Source organism: Triturus cristatus, chromosome 2_2 (genome assembly GCF_964204655.1).
Source record: "Triturus cristatus chromosome 2_2, aTriCri1.1, whole genome shotgun sequence".
Taxonomy (NCBI): Eukaryota; Metazoa; Chordata; class Amphibia; order Caudata; family Salamandridae; genus Triturus; species Triturus cristatus.
This window is the reverse complement of record NC_140582.1, coordinates 389,877,106-389,900,862: the sequence shown is the minus strand read 5'-3', so window position 1 is coordinate 389,900,862 and position 23,757 is coordinate 389,877,106.

Genomic DNA, 23,757 nt, shown 5'->3' with positions numbered 1-23,757 from the left:
TGACAATCTATATAGATAATATAGGTGATACAGGTGGTGGCTCAGTGCAAATATGACCAAGTGAAGAGAGTTTGAAGAAATATATATACAGTACACAACACTGAAAAAAAAATATGCACAAGATCCAAAAAAGTGACTAACCAATAGGACATAGGTCAAATAATTGTGTGAACATGAAAGCAAAGTAACGTAATGTCATAATATTGGGAGTCCTCCCAATGAATGAACAAGTGGTTGATATCAAGTCAAATAAGAGCAGGACTCTTTTCTGAATTCTTTTCTGAAATCTGTTGTTTACTCTAGGAAAAACATATTGTATTGAATTTGTTGCCTACGTTTGTGACTGCATTTTATTTAGTGTGTGCTCTTTTTTTTATTTGATAGAGCACTGCATTTATTTGCTATGCATTTCTAATTTGCTTTTTAACTTGCTTTTATGTATACCTTTGGTATGCGAATAAAGAACATTGATTGGTTGATTGGGAGCCATCCAATCCATTTTAACTTACATTATCTAGTAAGGTGTTTCTTATGTAATTCCCCTGCCCTAAATTTCTTTACTCAAATCCTAGATATTATCATTCAAGACGTGTTGCTGTCAAACATCTTAAAAATGTCAGCACGTCATAATTGTTATCCATTACAACAAGTTAATGTGATTAATGATAAATGTAAATGACGGCAATTGCAAGATCAATATTTTACTGTATAGTGCTGAAAAGACTGTAAGCACTGGTTGAATGCCATTATAATTTCAAACTCTCCACATTAGATAGCAATACAGGACTTCAGATGTTTCGCCCCACACTACTGGACCTCCAATGTTATACATAGCATTTAAGTGGGCTCTATAAATCTTAATTAAATCCCTCCCTAGATAACTAGATTCTTGATAGACAATATTTAAGTTTATAGCACATATTAATAAACGTAATTGTTTCCTTGAGATGTTTTTAAGAAATCAAAATTAAAGTTAGTGGCATACCTCAATAACATATGTAGGTCTTATTTTAATGGATGTAGCTCACAGATTCTCTTCCGGGCATCTGAAATCTAATATTCTTATCTGATGTAGGAGAATCTGTAATTTTAATAACATTCATTTTATATTGGGACTGATGAATTTATATCAAAGTGGGGTTGCCCCCTCTTTTTGCACACTATAAAACCAATTGCTTGTGAGATGCTAATGATATTCCAGGCATGAAAATAAACCCAGGGCCAGCGTCAATGCTGTAATTGTAGAAAAGGTTTTTGGTCAGTGAACCAATCGTTCATATTCTCAAAATTACTCTATAAACCTTTTCCCATTGCAACAGGTAATTTGCAGTCTCACTCTAGGGTTAAAAATAAAAATTGTCATAATTGAACAGATAGCCATGACAGTAGTTATCTCACATTATTTGAGTTCTCTTTGCAATAATTAGGGACCCACTGTAAATTAAAATCAAGTATGCCAAAATAAAGTTTATAGGCAGACACAGTATATATTATTTTTATATTAAAAACAACAAGGTGATGGATGGAATGCTTGGATTAATCTTAGCCAATGGCAATCTTGACCCTGCTCCTCATGGGAACAGTCCAGCCCAAACTGCCAGGCCTGGTCCTCCATGAACTGGAACCTGAGCATTCCAGGACTGTTTTTGCCCTTGTTTTAGACTTTTCAGCCGGGTATAGCTTGATTCCAGTGGCACAGTGACCTGGGATCCACATCTAGGCATACCTGGCATACTTAGGGCATCAAATGTAAAAACAACACGGTGATGGATGGAATACTTGAATCAATCTCAGCCCCTCGCAATGATTAAGAGAGGACCTGGATTTGCAGTTGGAGCTGGACTTTTCCCATGAGAAACAGGGTCCAAAACTGATTTGCATATGGCGGGGTCCAAACTGAGGTGACATACGGGCATATCAGCAACACCCGGTGATAATTATCACTCAGCGCTCATAGCGTGGGGATAATTATCGAGGGGTAACGTGGATTTTTATAGCTGAGATAGCGTGCTATTAGCAACGCTTATCTCCTCAGCGATTAAAATCCTCACGCTAAGTGCTTAATGTGAGATTATTGCTGGAAACCCAGTGATAATCTCACGTAGTGTGGCGTTAGCTTGCTGATAGGGACTCACAAACTTAGCCATGATATCCACCTTCCATAGGATATCATGGCTAAGTCAGTCCTGAAGCAGGCGTAAGGAAAGTAGCGATAACAGGGGTTATCGCTACTTTTTCTGCCGCTATGCTTCATAGCGTGGGGCTTGATGATAGGAGAAATGTCGCTTAGCGACATTTCTCCTGTCATGTTAGGTCTGGAACGCCCACTTAAAGCTGAGCATTAGGAATCCCCACTCTAAAGCAAGGTTTCACGCGTTAGCGTGGCCTTGCTAATTAGGCAATAAAATTATCACCGCTTTTCGGCCGAAAATGGCTGCAAAAGCAGCAACAATTTTTTATCGCCAGCTTGTAAATATGCCCCATGGTGAGCCAAAGAAAAATGGGTTTGAGTGCTACCCTGAGTGATTGCCAGTGGTTAGACTTATTGCAAGCAGCCTCCCATCACCTTTTGTGTGTTTCAGGTATTTTTTTATCAGCTCACCAATAACATTTACATCCATATTTCTCGTAATACAAATATATTCATACATTAAAAGACATAATATCAATAATGAAAAAAAATAGAAACTATATTGTTAAATATCACAATGATATCGTAATTCAGAGTTGTGTTAAGTATGCCAGTGTCAGCCTGCTGTCTTTGGATGAGAGTTTAAAAAGATATCAACATTCTTTCCAGTCTCAACTATTTACGTAAATTCCTTAAACATACAATTTCTTTTTTTATAAAAATGCAGTTGCTGCTCTTCTCACCTGTTGAATGTATTAGCTTGGCAAAAACATCTATTTAACTACTATTTCTTTTTTTGCTAAACTGTGTTCCATTTTTTGTTCCTAATTAGGTTGAGCATTGTTGTTGACTATTATCTGATTTTTGCGATAACCCCATCCAAAAATGATACAATTATATCTAAAAACAGACCAGGATAAATGTGCGCTACTGAATGCAAGTTTCTACAACAAAGACCATGCTGTGCAGCAAATCCAAAGAATAATGGCCTGCTTTAGAATTTCAAATGTGATTAATTTGCTGTCCACCTCATTAATAGTGTCATAGGATATAATGCACTTGGAGTGTGGCCACATTTGAGGCAGAGCTACCCAGCTGCTAATCTCTAAATCAAACCCTAAGCACCACAGAACAATGCTGAAAAATATCCAATTTTAATCTCTTATTGTTAGACCTATCATCGTTTGGCATGGTTTCCCCTGCGTCTTGCCTTCTGACTCCCTGTTTTTGACGGTGCTCTGATCTTCATTTTTGGTTGCTTTAGGACTCAGTGCACCTTTTCACTGCTGATCAGTGCTAAAGAGCATGTGGTCTGTTTCTAAAATGTAACAGCATTTGGTTACTCCATGACTGGCATATTTGATTTACTGATTAGTCCCTAGTACCGTGCACAACATGTGCCCAGGACCTGTAAATCAAATGCCACTAGTGGGCATGGAACACTGGCTCACCACCCACATGAGAAGCGCTTCAAACTGGTCTCTATAAGGTAGGACATGTACATTTGAGTTTTACATGTCTTGGTAATGAAATACTGATGAATTTGTTTTCCACTACAGCATGTATCCCATAGGTTCGTTATGGAGCTGCCTTGTAACACTTAAGTTGCAATTGGGAAAAGATAGGGAAAGTATATTTGGTGTCTCTGGGCTCACAAACTTAAAAACACATCTGTTAGTGAAGTTGGTTTTTAAATTGCTGGTCTGAAAATGACACTTTTAGAAAATTTAAATGTTCTCACTTAAACCCTTCTGTGACTCCACCTGTATCTGGAATACACATGTGGGTTGGGAGACAGGTGGATTTTGTGCATTCCCTCAAGACAGTGAGACACAAAGGGAGTTGAGGTGTGCCCTGCATATCCTGATGGCCGATCACCAGGCTGATCGGCCAGGTCAGGTCTTCCTGAGCTAGAGTGAGAGGAAGGAGCAGACACCTGCACCTAAATAGGGCTGTGCCTGTCCCCACACAAAGTATTGAATAACCCCCTGTAGCGTGTCTGAAACCAGGGCATGAAAGGGCAGTACAAAGACCTTTCTTTGAAGTTTCCCTACTTCAAAGGCTAAAATGGGTACTGGGCTTCTGACACCATATACTCAGAAAACTTCTGGAACTGAGAACACTCTACCAGGAAGAAGAGCTGATGTGCTACCAGGAGGGACTGCCACTTTGATGATTGCTTTGCTCTGGTGGCCTGCTGCCTCTTGCCTGTGAGTGAAAGGACCGGACTTGACTCTACATCCTGCATCACTAAAGGTTTTCCAAGGGTTTGTTTGACTTGCCTCCGTTTTCTAAAGTTTCAGGGTCATCAAAGACTTCTGCATATTGCTCCTCTGCTGGGTGTCCTGGTCTGCCAAGTGGTGCCGAATCCAGTCTTGGACCCATGGATGTCAGTGCTTGGTGCTGCACCCCAAGAAAACAATGCATTGATACCAAAGCGTTGAGTGGAACTGGTGCATTTCTCTGCAATATCAAGGCATTGCCACTGCCTACACCAAAGCTGTGGACACCACTTGCCGTCTGCGCAACACAAAGTCCTCAACTTAGAACACAGCCCTAACTTTCCTGACACAGTGCATCCAAATCACTGCTGCTGTGTGAGTCTCAGACACCACATCACCAACATTCGCGACGCACCATCCCCAATAAATTCCTGTCCCTTCTTGGCTTTGTGCCAATGCATTGCCTACAGCCCAGTGGTTCGACATCGATGCTTTGGACCGACGCACAACGCTCTTGACATCAATGCATCCACGGTGTTGCCTGACTTGGGACATGATGCATTCTCTTTGACAGCAACGCATTCCCTCCTATGTGCAATGCAACATCCTGAGTTTCGAAGCATCCAAGGTACTTTCAGCAGGTCTGCACGACTTCTGATATCGGCCTGCACTCCATCGTGGTCGGACTGAGCTTTTGGATATGCCTCAGTCGAGCACAACCAGATAGCTCCAGTAGGAGCTACTGATTTCTAAGCAGTGCATTTTTTATTTAATCTTGCAAAATCCATATCTTGTCTTGAGTATTCTGGATTTTTATTGTTTTGTCTTGTTCTACTCAAATAAATATTGGCTATTGTTCTAAACTGTTGTGGAGTACTTTTGAGGTGTTTTCACTGTGCTCTGTGTGTGCACATATACTTTACATATTGCCTCTTTAGTTTAGCCTTAATACTCCGTGCTAAATTACCAGAGGGTGAGCACAGCTAAACATTTAGAGGCAGATTAACAAGAACTGGCACATCCCTGCATATTAGCAGGGATGCGCCAGTTAATTTGGGTGACGGAAAAATAGCTTTGAGCTACCATGGATGCTCCGCATTTATAATGCGGCGCACCGTGGCACAAGGATAGACAGATGCGTGATGCATCTTGTCGGCATAAGGGCAGCGCATTGCTGGAGTCATGTCACAAGTACGACACAACTCCAGCCATGTTTAGGAATGCCTATTCCTAACATGCTGCATGATTCCTTTCACCTGCTTCAAGCAGGCACAAGGTTTTGACGCATTTGCGTTGTAAAAGTGACTCAGTGAAATCTTGTAGATTTCACTGCGTCACTTTTACAAGGCTTCCTTGCGACAGAACGCCCACCCTGCATACATTAAACCTGACACAGGTACAATGTTGCACAGGGCTTTACAATGTGACGTCACATTGTAACTACGTCGCATCGTGGCACATTGTTTATGACGCCGCTGCGTCAAAGAAGTGACGCAACAGCGGCGTAAAGTCGGTGCAAGCGACTTGTACATCTGCCCTTTAGTATGTACTACACTTACCCTAACTAGGTTTGTGGTCCCTGCTTGGACAGGGTGTATACCTCTGCCAACCAGAATCCGAATTTTTAACACTTATGTATACAAACACCTGTGTACTAGAACTCCTCTGGCTTTGAGTAAGGATTATAATAGTATATGTTGCACTTATGATTTTCCATATATAACCACTAATCCAGCTACCGTTGAACTGGTGTAAAATGTCCTGCAATTTATAAAAATGGATTGCAATTTAAATGGGGATTTTAAATTAGGTACAAGAATTCTGTACCTCATTGATATGCATGATAACTAGATATGCTATTGTTATTTTTTGTAGATGCATCAATGTCTGTTGTATTAAATTTGGCAGACATTGAACAATCAAGAAACCTGACCGTATTTATAAGAAAATGCTCTAATACTGAACATAAAGGGGCATATTATCAAGCCAGGCGATAAAATTATCGCCGCTTTAGCGACAGAAAACTGCCACTAAAACGGCGATAATGGGCTTGATAATATGCTCTATGGAATTCCAATTGAAGTCCATGTTAGACGTCCTTCACATTTAACATGGGATTCAATTGGAATTCCATAGAGCATATTATCAAGCCCATTATCGCAGTTTTAGCGGCAGTTTTCTGCCGCTAAAGCGGCGATAATTTTATCGCCTGGCTTGATAATTTGCCCCTTAGTTCCTCATTTAGTTAAATTATTATTTCTGTATTTTTCTGACTGCCTTGTAGGTATATTAATTAAGTGAAAAGAAGCAAACAACTGTGCAAATGCCACAAACATATTTTTGTAAATTCTACGGATTGAAATGTTTTAGGCTCTAATCTAAGAGGGACAATATTATTCAATTGGGTAATCATACTGCAATCATTTAAATTATTTTTTGTTTATCGTAGCCTTCCACAGGAGTGCTCTCCCTTCCTCAATCAAAATGAAGGGGCATTGGGTGCATATCTTTTGAGCTGGAGTTCTATTAAACTATTTTTAAATTAATAGGCTTAGCCTGGCAAATAACAAGACAGCTTTTTACAAGAATTATGATAGCCTTGACTTGAGATTGAGCTAACTACAATGGTGTTCTTCTATGGGAAAAGGGAGGCGCATCATTCAAGAATGGATATAGCTAATTTGAAATGAGTAGTTGTCACATGACTAAATATGTGCAACATAAAAGGAATATTGTTAGTTGAATCCATAAGTAAAATCTTGTGAACATAGTCCATGCTGACTGTGAAAGAGTAAAAATTGATCTTCTAGTTTTCTTTGTCAAGAATATATGCTCCCTTATTTTACTTGAGCCATATGTGATCAATTCTTCTGAGCACTGCATTTCATCTGCTTCTCTTATTGTATTCTAATTCACTAGGTGCGTTGGTAAAAAGTGGAAGCCTTTTTTGATCTTCTTAATCAGCAGCTCCCATTTCACACAGCCAATAAGAATGCAGTAGGAATGTGTGTAGCAGATATTTTGGAAACCTCCCAACAAGTGTTAGAGCAAATTATCTTTATGCAGTATTTTCAAATTCATGCTGTCTTTTGAATCCTGGCTGGAGTTTGTTGGTGGTATCTTACTCTCCCTCCTTGGAATTTATCAGTCAGCAGAATGGCTCAGCACAGTAGGAAAGTACCCCTTTTTGTCATGGTGACCACCCACTTTATGCATACCAATACTGATGTTTTCAACTGTAAGTGCACTGGAAGCGTACTAGCCAACCCCAGTGCCAATTCCCTTTCCCTAAACAAGGTAAACTGATACAATTGTGATACAATTGGCATACATTGTAGCACCCTTGTAAGTCCCTACTAAATGGTACCCCGTGGAACCTAGGGCAGGGGTACCACAGAGGGTCCCTAAGGGCTCCAGCATGTCCTATGTAATTATAAGGAACCCCCATACAAAGTGCATGCAGACTGCCATTGCAGGCTGTGGGACATGGTGCAAACCATGGTGAAAACACAACATGGCACACACCTCTGTGTGCCATGCCCAGGTCATCTCATATGTTATATGTAAGTCATCCTTACAGCCCTAAGGCAGGGCACATGTCATCATATGTAAGGACACTGTAATGTCTAGTCCAGATTACTGGATATTGCAAGTAAACAGGGAAACTATGTTGATGTATGTACTGGGCAAAGGTCATTCCAAGTTACCCAGCTACATAATGGCTTCACTGAAACCTATGGTGTTTGGTATTAACCCCTTCAGCGCTGGGCGAATTCCGCCGCGGTGCTGAAGGGTTCGAGCGCGGGCGGGCTCATGACGGAACGGTTCCGTCATGAGCACAGCTCAACCGTGCGACCCGACACCTCAATGCACCTCTGCACCCGAGCCCCACAGCCTGAGTCCAAGTGAACTGACTGTGCCTACAGATTCCTGCGACCCTTAAGAGCTGTGCCCCCCTTTGGTTTAGCCAGACTGGTCCCCCAGTCCCCACCTGCAGCCTCTGTTGATAGAGACTGATAACCTCGAGAGCTTCTGGCAGTGTGGCCCTGCCTGACAACACAAAACTGCACACAAGCCCACCAGCCTGAGTAAAGGTGAACTGACCAGTGTCCCTGGGACACAGAGACCCTCTAGACCTACCCCTCCCCCCTTTGGGTTCAACCAAACTGGTCTCCCATTCCACACTTGTAGCATCTTTCTTAAAGGTACTTTTTCCATTGCCTTAAACTGGGCAACCTAACGCACCTCTGCAACCAGATGCCTCAGACCTGACCGAGGTGACCTGTTGGTGCTGCGTTGTACCTTGGCACCTACTTATCTTAAGTCCAGAAGAACAGTCCTGTAATTAATTGACAAGTGGCCGCATGCAGTATATATTTTCTCCCATACATTAACATTACTGCAAATACCGTAGTGTCTATGTAATGCTAAAAACCTATCTTAAAAATTACTTACCTGATCACAAAGATCTTGATACCTAAAATAAAATAACAAACTGAATTATTGAATTATTTTTATAAATTGATGTTAGATTTCCTTATTGAGTGCGTGTCCCATATGTTGACTGTGTGTGTACACTTCCCTCTGATAAGCCTAAAACTGCTAACCCAGACAACCACAAATAAAGCACTTTGGGATTGTTAAATCAAGCTGCTGTTAACCAATACGGGTTGCCTGGACTCTCTACATATTGTACTTCATTTTAGTGCACTATATAGAGAGCCAGCTTCCTACAAGCACATCCAACAACTGCTGATCATTCAGTTGCTGAACAATGATCTCAGTAGCCTGCCAGTCATACACTAACAATGCAGTAGATGGTCCTGGTACTGAACCAGTGGCACCAGGAGCAGGGAATTCAACTGCCCCCTCTGGTTCTGCATACATGTCCACTGCAGTAATGAGCTATGGTCCTAATGTGGATGGAGAAAAGCCAGTGATTGAGTAAACGTAACATTTGTAGGTCAACGCATTGCACCTTTAGTGACCCTTCCAGTACTGCTCCATCATCAATGAGGGGTATGTTGCATTAATGCAAGACCCCAGGCCTTATGTATTATTCTTCTTAGCTCCTGCTGTCACCCTCTCAATAGTCCCTAACATCATAAACATTCCCACAATCTCACTAACTTGCAAAGGTTTCATCCCAGATATATAATTTATCTGTATAAATCTGATACTAACTGCTTAGGGGAGCTGTCAGTAGCAAGGGTGCCATGGGTCTCAGTTCAAGCAGAGAAAGGGCACCCGATAAATGCTGCTTGAGTAACAAAATACAGTAGTAATAAGGATTGAATGTGTCCCAGTGCCACAGCACCTGCAGTACAAAAGATAGCCATGCCCCTGCTCTCCATACCCTTATCCCACACTTTTCCTCTCTTGTCTTTTCTATCTCCATGCTCTTCCCTCTTCCTTCCTCTCTAGTTCACATTCTACCTTGCACTCTCCCAAACTTACTGTGTCTCTCCAATAAGCAGTTATAGTTGCCTCAGCTAACTCTAACTTACACCTTGCAACGCACTGCTTATGACCTTACATATTGGATCACTCATGACATGGTCAGTGACATTACGCACGACATCCCAAATGACTTTACTGATGGCATCATCCAGTGATTGTGTTCTTTCTAAATGTTTATGAGTTTTAAATGTATATATACTAAGCTACTACATGAGTTAAATTAGTATACTTTGTGTACTACTAATCACTGATACTATTTCTCACATATATTATGTGAGTGGCTGTGTGACTCTTTGTATACATGTGTAAAGGTGTTCAAGTGGCTGTATGGGTGAGTGACTGGGTATTTGATTGGCTTATGGGTTAATAAGTGGATGTGTGAGTAGATGTATGGGTGAGTGAGTGGCTGTGAAAGTGGAAATATTGGTGAGTGAGTGGGTATGTAATTGGCTGTATTGGTGAGTGAGTGGCTGTATGATGGCTGTACCGGTGAGTAAGTGGGTTTTTGAGTGGCTGTAAGGGTGACTGAGTTGCTGTGCGAGTGGCTGAATGGGTGAGTGACTGGGTGCACAAGAGGCTGTACCGGTGAGTGAGGGGCTGTTTGAGTGGGTATATGGGTAAGTAAGTGGCTGTATGAGTAGCTGTTTAAGATAATGCGTGAGTGGCTATATTGGTGAGAAAGTGGACATGTAAGTGGTTGTATGGGTGAGAGAGTGGCTCTTCTAGAGGCTTTATGGGTGAGTGAGTGTGCAAGTAGCTATATGGGAGTGTGACTGACTGTATCGGTGAGCGATTGGCTCTGTGTGTGACTGAATTGGTGAGTGAGTGGCTGTATGAGTGACTCTATGGATAAGTGAGTGAGTGTGAGTAGTTCTGTGGAAGATGTTATCAGTGATGTCATCAGTGATGTGATTTGAGATATCATCGGTGATGTCAACAGTGAAGTCACTGACTATGTCATGAGTGCTGCAAGAGGGTGTAAGTTATATTTAGCTGAGGTAACTATAACTTTCTATAGTTTTGTGAGTATACAATGTGAACCTATCTATAACCTACCTTTAACTTTTGTTTTTATGTGAAATTTTAAGGTTTTTTTTAAATTCTCTTTCCAAACTATAACGTCCCTGTAACCTTTATTTCAGTAAATTTCTATGGTTTTCTAAATTCCATATCCTAACTATAATGCTCCTAAAACCTTTGGCTTTTTCAGCGATTTCTATGTCTCTTCTTAATGATAAGTAATATTTAATTACTATACATAAAGTTGGAAGTGGTATCAATACGTTAACATTCTAGTTGGCAATGAGGACTGGAATTGTGTGTAATTGCTTTCCAATTTTACAACTCATAAATCACACTTGTAAAAAGGGGTGTTTGAATTCTTCTTGCAAAGTGCCTTCTTTTGTTACTACTTAATATTGTCCACATCAAAGGTCAGATTAAATTGGTACAGCTTTAGTAGTAGTTGAAGCATACAATACTCCCATCAGAAATAATTGTTAACCTGAATAAATGGAGAATGGGTTTTGGTGATGTGGGAGAGTAAGTGAAGATAAGGGTTCACAGAGACCCTCACTTAACAAGTACTTACATTATTGTAGAAAATTGCATGACAGTTAACACTAAGGCAGGAATGTGGAGCAGAAAACAATACGCGTTACGCTAACCTCTGTAGCGTGGCACGTGGTGTATATATATTTTTCCAATACTTTTAGGATTTGCAAATCCATCATGGATCCACAAACCAAAAACACACATTCAATATAAAGCAGCACATTTAGAATTCACTTGTATGGTTTTGTGAGTGGCTGTGTGTGGGGCCTGTGAGTGAGTATGGTATTGGTTCTATGAGTGGGTATGTGAGTGTCTGTGTGGGTCTGTGAGTGGGTGTGTGAGTGTCGGTGTGGGTCTGAAAGTTTGTTAGTCAGTGTGTGAGTAAATCTGTGAACGGGTGTGTGAGTGAGTCTGTGAGTGGGTGTATGATTGTCTGAGTAGCTATGTGAGTGGGTGTGTGAGTGTGTCTGTGAGTGGTATGTGAGTAAGTCTGTGAGTGGGAGTGGAAGTGTCTGAGTGTGTCTGTGAGTGGGTGTGTGAGTATCCAAGTGGGTGTGTGAGTGGGTGAGTGAGTCTGTGAGTGGGTATGTGAGCATCTGAGTGGGTCTGTGAGAGGGTGTGTGAGTGCCTGTGCTGGTCTGCAAATAGGTGTGGGAGTGTGTGAATGGGTCTGTGAGTGGGTATGTGAGTATCTGAGTAGGTGTGTGAGTGGATGTGTGAGTTTTTGAGTGGCTGTGTGAGTCTGTGTGTGGATTTGAAAGTACATCACTAATTGAGTGTGTGAGTGTGTGACTGGGTCCGTGAGTGGGTGTGTGTGAGTCAGTCTATGAGTACATGTGTGAGTGTCTGTGTGGGTTTATAAGGTATGTGAGTGTGGATCTGTAAGGTGTGACTGGGTCTGTGAGTGGGTATGTGATAGTCTGTGTGGAACTGTGAGTGGGTCTATGAGCATGTTAGTGGGTCTGTGAGTGGATGTGTGAGTGTGTGTGTGGGTCTCTCAGTATGTTTGTGTGGATCTGCCAGTGGGTGCATGAGTGTTTCTGTGTGTCAATCAGTGGGTCAGTGACTGTGTAACTGTCTTTTAGTGGGTGTGTGAGTGTCTGTGTGGGTCTGACTGGGTGTGTAAGTATCTATATTGATCTGTGAGTGTGTGAAGGGGTCTGTGAATAGGTGTGTGAGTGGCTCTGTGAATTTCTCAGTGTGTCAGTAAGTAGGTGTGTGTGAGGATGTGAGTGAGTCTTTGACTGTGTGACTGGGTCTGTGAGTGGGTGTGTGAGTATCTGTGTGGGTCTGAGTGGGTGTGTAAGTATCTATGTTGATCTGTGAGTGTGTGAGGGGGGTCTGTGAATAGGTATGTGAGTAGGACTGTGAGTGTCTGATTGGGTCTGTAAGTGGGTATATGAGTGTATGTGAGGATGTGAGTGGGTGTGTAAGTGGTTGCATAGTTCAGTGAGTGGGTGTCTGAGTGGTTTTATGAGTGCGTTTGGTTATGGGAGTAGGTGTAAGGTCTGTGAATGCATGTAGGAGTGTCTTTGTGGGTCTGTAAGTAGGAATGTGAATACGAGAATGGGTCTGTAGGTGAGTATGTAAGTGTCTGAGTGGGTGTGTGAGTGTCCATGTGGGTCTATGAGTGGGTGTGTTAGTGTGTGACTGGGTCTATGAGTAGGTGTGTGAGTGGATCTGTGAGTGGTGGGAGTGTCTGTGTGGATTTGTGAGTGGATGTGTGATTACTATATGAATATGTATGTGAGTTAGTCTGTTAGTGCATGTGTGAGTTTCTGTGTGGATCTATTAGTGGGTGTTTGGGTGTGTGACTGGGTCTGTGAGTGGATGTGTGAGTACCTGTGTGGACTTGTAAGGGGGAGTGTGAGTACCTGTGTGGATCTGTGAGTGTGTGACTTGAGTAGGTGTGTGAGTGTCTGTGTGGACCTGTGAGTGGGTCTATAAGTGTGTGAGTGGGTGTGTGATTTGTTCTGTGAATAGCTGAGTGGGTATATACATGGATCTGTGAGTGAGTATGTGAATGGGTATGTGAGTGTATCTGTGGGTCTGTGAGTGAGTGTATGAGTGAGTGGGGCTGTGAGTGGGTATTTGAGTGTATGAGTGGGTCTGTGAGTGGGTATGTGCCTGTGTGAGTATCTGTGTGGCTCTGTGAGTGTGTGGCTAGGTCTCTGAGTAGGTGTGTGAACGTGTTTTAGTGGGTCTGTGAGTGAGTGTGTGAGTTTCTGAGTGGATCTGTAAGTGGGTGTATGAGTATATGTGAGCATGTGAGTGAGTGTGAGTGGCTGTATGGGTCTGTGAGTATGTGTGTGAGGGTCTTTGTGGATCTGCTTGTTGGTGTGTATGTTTCAGTGTGGATCTGTGAGTAGGTGTGTGAGTGCCAGTGTGGGTCTGTGAGGGTGTGTGTGAGTGTGTGTTTAGGTCTCTTAATGGGTGTATGAGTGCCTGTGTGGGTAGTTGAGTGGGTCTGTGAGTTTGTATATTGTTTAGTTATGGAATGATTTGCAGATCTGGCAAGGACTCCATACAGGGCCACGTTGAGCACTGCAGCGGATCCGCAAATCCTCACAAGTGTAATAACATTTTTTTTACCACAGTTTCTTCACATTTAAGTGTCTCACTGTGACCCCTGTAACACACCTATGTGGTCAACCATCAATTTACACATTAAATTATAACTCCCATGACCGTGCTCCAATCTATAAAAGAGCAGCTGCAACTTTCCAGTCAAGTTGCGGCCAGCCAATCCCCAGATTGCTATTGCCACATGGATTCGCAAATCCTCCTCAGAGGATTCGTGAAAGATTCAAGTACCTGGATTTGCTATAGCTCTTTTTCATTTAATAACTCCAAAACTACTGAATGCATTTACACCAAAAACTGCCTTTCTGCCAAATTTGGTATAGGAGAGTCTTTTGAAACCCTGCAGAGGGGCAGACAACAAGCCCCAGGCAGCAACGCAGCCACTGCCACAACCACGCCCAGCGGTGCCATTCAAATTGGAAGCAAGGTTCCCGCGGCACTGGAGTCTTTTGAAATGCCACAAAGGGGCAGAACACAAGCCCCAGGCAGCAGCGTGGTCACTGCCACAAACAAGCCCGGAGGTGCCATTTAAATTGGGAACAGGGTTCTCACAGTGCGGAACGTGTCCGGGCACATGCCTGGGCAAAGCCCAGGCCAAGTGAGGGACCAACTGCGCCAGTCTGCGTCTGGACAAGACTGGGCTGGGTCACACATCTTGCAACAGGAGCAGATGAATTCTGAGGTGAAATTTGCTTTGGTCTTATTTGTTCAACATGGGCAAACGAATAGTTCCTTCAACAGCTATGCATCCTTCTGTCACTATTGACAGTATGTTAGAGAGGGTGGTTGACACTGTCACCAATGAAATTGAATTAGAGAGTGTAGACTGTCCTCAAAAACCTATGCCTGTCCTGACGATAGACGATGGTAACCCTTTGTGCAAAAATAAAACAGCTCCCACGCACGGGTACACGCCGGAGAAATTTTACCTCTCAGATACAGCTGCAACCTGTAGAATAACCTCTGGTCCAACCATCGATGACTAATGCCACTCGATCCTTTTATTCCCTGAATGAAGCTATTTCAGATGCAGAACTGTCTCTCTGTTATGCCCTTTGATCTAGGGTTTGTGACATAATAAATGGGAAACTTAAACCCCTGTTGGAGCATTTGGAACACATGGAGGGCCTCATAGGCAGGATTCACAATCATGTTGTGGCCAGACATATTCTGTAAGCAGTGGAGACCAGCATGCACTAGCACGAATGGCTTGGCCACAACCCTTAATCCTAAACCTAATCTATCACTCCACCTAAAGTTACACCTGAATTCATTGGCGAGAGTGTTAATGCTAATGCTAGTGCTATACATTGTTCTGTAACTAGTACCTGTTTCAAAAGTAAAAAGGACATGGTAAATTTGCTCCCAGTTGCCTGCCCGCATGTCATGGTGTTGGCAGTAGTGTTGCCACTCAAGAATGACCATAATGAATCATGAGGAGAGCTGCGCAATAAATGTGTCGATTGGCTATTTAAGAACAAACAGTATAACATTATGAATATGAATGATATCATCATGGTGCGAAGAGTGGTTTGGGTCGGCGGGTCTGTTAAGAACGTGGAAGGGGATTGCAATGTAATAAACTTTCATTGCCCATCTCTAGTTAGGGCCATATTGAAACAGCATGGGATCTCTGATTGTAGAATACTAATATTAGAGTAATTCCCCTTGGTTATTTCAATAAACCATCTTTAGGGGGAGCTACATAGGACTTATTTACCCTAGCTGACCAGAATACATGTGCAGTGCTGACTGACCTTGAGGACTTGGGCTTACTGAGTCCAATACTAGCTGATTAGGCCAACCTGTTACCGTTAAGCCCCTGATAGATGTTCACTTAAGTGCGGAAGGAGTTCCTCTATGTGATAACCAGGTCCTGAAAATACTTAGATGGAAAGTGGTTGGTCTACAATCAAGAATAAGATTAACTAGTGAATAGGAGCACACTGCTGACACATCTCAGTATCATTACCTGTTTCCAACTTGGTCAATAGAATGTTTAGCTCTCAATACAAAGTTCAAAACATTAATCAGCTAATGCCATATTTTTGTAGTGTATCTCTAGACACGTGCTTCTGGATTCCTCCGTCATCAGTAGAGAAAATGTTTGTAGGTTGCCTGGCATGCTGCCACTGAATTTTTCAGGCACAATTCCACTCGGCTCCAAAGCTTGTCAGCTCGGCAGCTAATGGCAGCCTTTTTAAATAGTGAAAGGGGATAGGACCGTGCTGACATGTTTCAGCGCCATTACCTCTTTCCATCTTGGTCACTGTAATGCTATAGTTCAAAATATTAATCAGCTAATGCCATATTTTTGTAGCGTATCTCTAGACATGTTTTTCTGTATTCCTCAGCCATCAGTAGAGAAAATGTTAGTAGGTTACTGGACATGCTGCCACTCAATTTTCCAGGCACAATTCCACTCTGGGCACGCAGAGGCTCCAAAGCTCATCATCTCATGGCAGTCTTTTTAAATAGTGAAAGGGGATAGAAGCACACTGCTGACACGTCTCAGCGCCATTACCTTTATGCATCTTGATCAATGTAGTACGATATGTAGCTCTCAGTACTTAGGGGCTCATTACGATGGCGGACGGACTGACACCGTCTACCACAGTGGCGTGACCTGGGACCGTCTGCCATGCATGCGGTGTTCCAGCATACCTTATTATGATGGGACCTCCACTGCGGCAGTCTTGTCCGCACCGTTAACATTGCGGTGGTGGCTGCTGACAGCAGCACCGCCGAAATGCCAAAAAGAGCATGTTGTGCATTTCACTGCACAACGTGGCAGGCACTACACTGTGTCTGCCACTTGGTGCAGGCAAATGTTGGGGGGTACCATGGGTACCCCCTCGGTACACCCTCACCTCCCCCACCAAAAGGGGGACCCGCAACAGGCCCCCAAGACCAAACTCTGCCTGCCTTTCAACAGCAGTTGCACAGACACGGAAAGGCTGGCTGGAGACCACATCATAATTTGGCGGACAGTGCTTGCTAGGCACCACCACAATTTTGTGGATGCAGACCACTCCGCTGGGCAAACGTAATAATTGCCTGGGGCGGATCAGTGGTGCACGGGCTTTGCCACGTCCACAGTTGCGGTCTGAATCCCACCGCCTTCGTAATATGGCGGTGGGAGAATCGTGGTCCACAGGGCCGGAGGACCTCACCACCGGCCCGGCAATGGTGGTCCTTCTGCCATCATAATGTGCTCCAAAGTTCAAAATATTAATCAGCTAATGCAATATTATTGTGGTGTATCTCTAGACATGTGTTTCTGGATTCCTCAGCCACCAGTAGAGAAAATGTTAGAAGGTTACTGGACATGCTGCCACTATATTTTTCAGGCACAATTCTACTCTAGGCATGCAGAGGCTCCAAAGTACGTCAGCTTGGTGTCTCATGGCAGCCTTATTAAATAGTGAAAGGGGATAGGAGCACATTGCTGACACGTCTCAGCGCCATTACCTCTTTGCATCTGGGTCAATGTAGTACGATATTTAGCTCTCAGAACTTAGGGGCTCATTACGATGGCGGAAGGACTGGCTCCGTCTGCCACGGTGGCGTGAACTGGGACCGTCCGCCATGCATGCGGTGGTCCCGCATACCCTATTATGATGGGACCGCCACTGCGGCGGTCTTGTTCCGCACCGTTAGCTGACTGCAGCACCGCCGCAATGCCAAAAAGAGCATGTTATGCATTTTACTGCACTATGTGGCAGGCACTACACTGTGCCTGCCAATTGGTGCAGTGAAATGTTGGGTGGTACCATGGGCACCCCCTAGGTGCACCCTCACCTCCTCCTACTACAAGGGGGGCCCAAGACCAAACTCTGCCTGCCTTTCAACGGCGGTTGCACCGCCAGGGAAAGGCTGGCTGGAGACCGCATCGTAATTTGACAGACGGTGCTTGCTGGGCACCGCCACAATTTTGTGGATGCAAACCACTCTGTCGGGCAATTGTAACAATTGCCTTGGGCGGTTCCGTGGCAGACGGGCTTTGCCTCCGCCGCGGTCGCGGTCTGAATCCCACTGCCATCGTAATATGGCGGTGGGAGAATTGCGGTCCGCATGGCCGGCGGACCTCCCCGCTGGCCTGGCGGTGACAGTCATTCCGCCATCATAATGAGCCCCAAAGTTCAAAATATGAATCAGCTAATGCAATATTTTTGCGATGTATCTCTAGACATGTGTTTCTGGATAACTCAGTGATCAGTAGAGAAAATGTTAGTAGGTTACTGGACATGCTGCCACTCAATTTTTCAGGCACAATTCCACTCTGGGCACGCAGAGGCTACAAAGTATGTCAGCTTGGTGGCTCATGGCAGCCGTATTAAATAGTGAAACGGGATAGGAGCACACTGCTGACCCTTCTCAGCACCATTACCTCTTTGCTTCTTGGTCAATGTATTACGATGTTTAGCTCTCAGTACAAAGTTAAAAATATAAAGCAGCTAATGCCATATTTTTGTAGCGTATCTCTTGACACGTGTTTCTGGATTCCTCAGTCATCAGTGGAGAAAATGTAAGTAGGTTACTGGACATGCTGCCACTCAGTTTTTCAGGCACAATTGCACTCTGGGCACGGAGAGGCTCCAAAGCTCGTCAGCTCGGTGGCTCATGGCAGCCTTATTAACTAGTGAAAGGGGATAGGAGCCTACTGCTTACACGTCTCAGCGCCATTACCTCTTTGCATCTTGGTCAATGTAGTACGATGTTTAGCTTTCAGTACTAAGTTCAAGATTTTAATCAGCTAATGCCATATTTTTTAGCGTATCTCTCGAAAAGTGTTTCTGGATTCCTCCGTCATCAGTAGAGAAAATTTTAGTAGGTTGCTGGACATGCTGCCAATCAGTATTTCAGGGACAATTCCACTCTGGGCACGCAGAGGCTCCAAAGCTCCTCAGATTGGCTGCTCATGGCAGCCTTTTTAAATAGTGAAAGGGGATAGGAGCACACTACTGACACATCTCAGCGCCATTATCTCTTTGCATCTTGGTCAATGTAGTACGATGTTTAGCTCTCAGTGCAAAGTTGGGAAAATTAATCAGCTAATGCCATATCTTTTTAGCGTATCTCTAGACACGTGTTTCTGGATTCCTCCGTCATCAGTAGAAATATTTTTAGTAGGTTGCTGGACATGTTGCCACTCAATTTTTCAGGCACAATTCCACTCAGGGCATGCGGAGGCTCCAAAGCTTGTCCGCTCAGTGGCTCATGGCAGCATTTTTAAATAGTGAAAGGGGATAGGAGCACACTGCTGAAACATCTCAGCCCCATTACCTGTTTGCATCTTGGTCAATGTAATATGATGTTTAGCTCTCAGTACAAAGTTCAAAAATATTAATCAGCTAAGGCCATATTTTTGTAGCGTATCTCTAGACGTGTTTCTGAATTCCTCCGTCATCAGTAGAGATAATGTTAGTAGGTTGCTGAACATGCCGCCACTCAATTTTTCGGGCACAATACCCCTCTGGGCATGCAGAGGCTCCAAAGATTGTCAGCTCGGCGTCTCAAAGCAGCCTTTTTAAATAGTGGAAGGGAATAGGAGCCCACTCAATACACGTCTTAGTGCCATTACTTTGTTGCATCTTAGTCAATGCAGTAGGATGTTAAGCTCTCAGTACAAAGTAAAAAATATTAATCAGCTAAGGCCATATTTTAGTAGCGTCTCTCTAGACACGTGCTTCTTGATTCCCCTGTCATCAGTAGAGAAAATGTTAGTAGGTTGTTGGATATGCTGCCACTCAAATTTCAGGCACAATTCCATTCTGGGCACACAGAGGCTCCAAAGCTCATCAGCTCTGCGGCTCAAGGCAGCCTTTTTAAATAGTGAAAGGGATAGGAGCACACTGCTGACACGTCTCAGTGCCATTACCTCTTTGTATCTTGGTCAATGTAGTACAATGTGTAGCTTCCAGTACTAAGTTCAAGATATTAATCAGCTAATGCCATATTTTTGTAGGGTATCTCTAGACACGTGTTTCTGGATTCCTCCATCATCAGTAGAGAAAGTGTTAGTAGGTTGCTGGACATGCTGCCACTCAATTTTTCAGGCACAATTCCACTCTGGGCACGCAGAGGCTCCAAAGCACGCCAGCTTGGCGGCTCATGGCAGCCTTTTTGTCATCATCATAGTCTTTATTCGAATAAAAGTAATTCATACAAGACACAAACATATACATAAGACAAAAGTATAAAATCCAATTCACTAAGGCTATAAAAGATTTTGCAATAAATAATTAAAAACAGTTTTAAATTGAGAATTAAACATATCAGCTGACCACAGATGAAGCAAAATATTAAAAAGAGAAGAAAAAGACTGGACAATATAGCGTCCCAAGATAGAACCCTACGAAGGTGGCGCCTCTATTCCCCGTATAACATTACATCTTAAGGACCATGCCTATCCCAGGTATTTAGCTAAGACGATTGAGTGGACTGGAAAAGTGCTTGTGCTTAAAATCCTAACAGCGACAACAGAACTCCTTGTGCCCAATAATTTGCACAAAGGAGTGAGCCACCTTCGTCTGGGATTCACATAAACAGGGCAGACAAACAAAAAGTGGGCAATAGATTCTTTTGTGTCACCACAGCCAGGACAAGTGTCTTTGCCTATACCAAACCACACTCTAGTTAGGGACCTGAGTGGAAGGGAGCCTGCTCTAAGTTGGAAATAAAGTTTCCTGTCTCTAGGTGAGGTGATCGAATCCCAGTAGGGTTCAAAAAGTGGGGTGGCCTTTGCCTCCAAAAAACAACTAGTCATCGAAGAGGAGGCAGAGTCACTCCACACCCTATGATCTACCCTCTCCCAATAAAGCGTTTTCAAAAGCTTCTTAGCGGGAAAGCCAGCAGTAGCGGGGTCGCTCCATAAGTCTGCCAGTCCCAAATCTGCCAAGGTTTCCCGTAAATTCCTAAGCCACCCTATCTTATGAAACTTGTCGGCCTACATTACATCCATGATACCCATTGCATATGGCCGAAGCTCTGGCGTAGTCCACAGTCTCCTCCAGTATAAGACTGGACGGAGTTTGGCCAAATCCTTGAGGGCCTTTCTTCCTAGGTCGTAGCGCAGTGGGACCAAAGGCGTGCTTTGTGGGAGACCTGTTATACAGCGGAAGAATTTGTTTTCAACAACTGTAAGAGTTGATAATACGTCAAAACCCCAGAGCTCTGCCCCATACAACACTGCACTAAGGGCCTTTGCCTCGTAAACCTGGAGCACGGGCTTGACCGGCTTGGTGGAGGATTTTTTATGCTATTTGATCAATGTTCCCGTGATCTGTGAGAGTTTCAACGCAGACACCTCCAGGTGTCTATTCCACTTATTGTTGTGTGACACGTGGATGCCCAAATAGGCAAAGGTATTTACCTCCTCGAGGACTTGGCCATTCATTGTAAGTTTACCTGTTCTATAGCTTGGGTGCGGGTTGAATGTCATGAGCTTGGTCTTGGTCACATTGACCTCCAGTCCATGTTTGTTACAAAAGTCTTCAAAGACTTTCAGAGCCCTTGGCAGCCTTTTTAAATAGTGAAAGGGGATAGGAGCACGTTGCTGGCACATCTCAGCACCATTACCTCTTTGCATTGTGGTCAATGTTGTATGATGTTTAGCTCTCATTACAAAGTTCAAAATACTAATCAGCTAATGCCATATTTTTTCCTCCACTGATGAAGGAGGAATACAGAAAGACGTGTATAGAAATATGCTACAAAAATGTGGCATTATCTGATTAATATTTTGAACTTTTTACTAAGAGCTAAACATCGTACTACATTGACCAAGATGCAAAGAGGAAATGGTGCTGAGACGTAACAGCAGTGTGCTTCTATCCCCTTTCACAAGGATAAGATTAACTGACTGGGTATAACTAATCAGCCAATATGATATTTTAGTGTTCCAGGAAACCTGGGCTACTAGTGACAAATGTCTTGATGGATTTGAGTGTCATTATAATCTTGCAACATCATCTAAAATGGGACGTCCTTCAGGTGAATTGACAATATGGTTAAATATTGCAGCGGGGGTTGCACTAAGGCCATACCCACCCATAATGGAAATTTTCAGGTTATAAGATTTAAAAAGGGCATGACCCTATACCTGATTAATTTCTATGACAATGATTTCCTATCAAAGGCTAACACTTAGGGGTCGATTAGGATGACGGGCGGACCTTACAGCAGCACCCGCCACAATGTCAAATTGCCATGTTGTGCATTTCCATGCACAACGCGACAGGCACCGCGCGGTGCCTGCCACCTTGTGCATGGAGATGGAGGGGGTACCAAGGGTACCCCCCAAGTGCACCCCCACCCTCCTGGAGGCCCGCAACGGGCCCACAAAGTAGGGTAGGCCTTTCTCTGCACACATCCTAATATGGATGGCAGTGCCTGCTAGGCACCGCCACCATATAAGTGGCCCAAATCCACCCGCACTTTTTAGCCCAATTACACAGAGACATGAAGGCCAGGATTAGAATAAAAACACGGGGGTTTCCAACAATATCTGTGCTTTTAGGGGGTAAGGCAAGGGTGTGTTTTAAATCCTTTACTTATTATTTTGTATATTAATAACTTACATCCTTTTTTAACGACCCTTATGCAGAACGTCCCAAGAATCAAAGGGTCTATTCTGCCATCTCTAATGTACACAGACGATGCGGTCTTAATGGGCTGCAGCCCAAGTTCCTTGAGTCTTTTAGCATGGGTTTTTATGGATTGTATGGCCTCCCTAGACTTGCGCACTAATTAAACAAAAAAAATTAACATGTCATATGAGCCCAGGAAGTATAAAATGAACACCCTTTCTGCTGGTAGTCATAGTTTACAATGCACAAGCACTTTTCCTTACTTGGGATTGATTTTTGCTGCAAACGGCCTGTGGACGGACCACACTGTGTACTGCAGGAATATTTTTTTTTCATCCATTAACGCAGTACTTAGTCTAGCGCAACCAAGGAGAGGGGGGGTTATTTTACCCATTTCACAATTAATTTTTGGGGGGTTCAGTGTACATCCCCAGCCACCTATGGGGCTGAGGTATGGGGCATCTCCAATTGTTGTAACATTTAGAACAAAGAAAATAGGTTCTGTCGAAACATTCTAGGGGCCCGATTTCCTCACCCCAATATGTGTGTCATAATAAATTAAATCTACAGTATGTTGAAGATTATATTAGAGCCCGCCCTGCACTGTTTTGGCTCGCTATATGGTAAAATAAGGCAGGGACACTTACATGAGACATAATAATGGACTGCCTTAATTTTGATGAAGGTATGAATATCCCATGGTTAGCTGGGGTGAGAATCAGTTTGTGTAGGGTTGGCTATGGATACGCCTTTGATAAATCCAAGGATTTTGGCACAGTAAGCATAAAGGAGGTACGGGTAGCTTTATATAAGAGCTATCACAAAGATAGAGTGGCCAAAGTGGGCAGCAAATCAAGCGCCTTATTCTTAAACATCGAGAACGATCATTCACTAGCTGGGTATTTGACTAAACCCATGAGCCACTGGGAACATAGCCTCCTTTTTCGCCTTAGGACAGGTACGGTTAAGTACTTATTGTGCTTTCCTCTGGGTTTTTGCGCTAACCTTGATTCCTCTCTTTGCCCATGTGACGGCCACTCAGGCCAATTTTTATTACATTTTCTATTTTTCTGTGGGTATAATGTGCAATATAAAAAGTTCTTTTTACTCCCCCTTTTTAAGAAATGTTTTAATGTTGATTACAGAGAAGCATATAGAACTCTTCTTGAATTAGGCAATGAAAAATTAATTATTTGCACGGGGGCTTTTTTTAAAA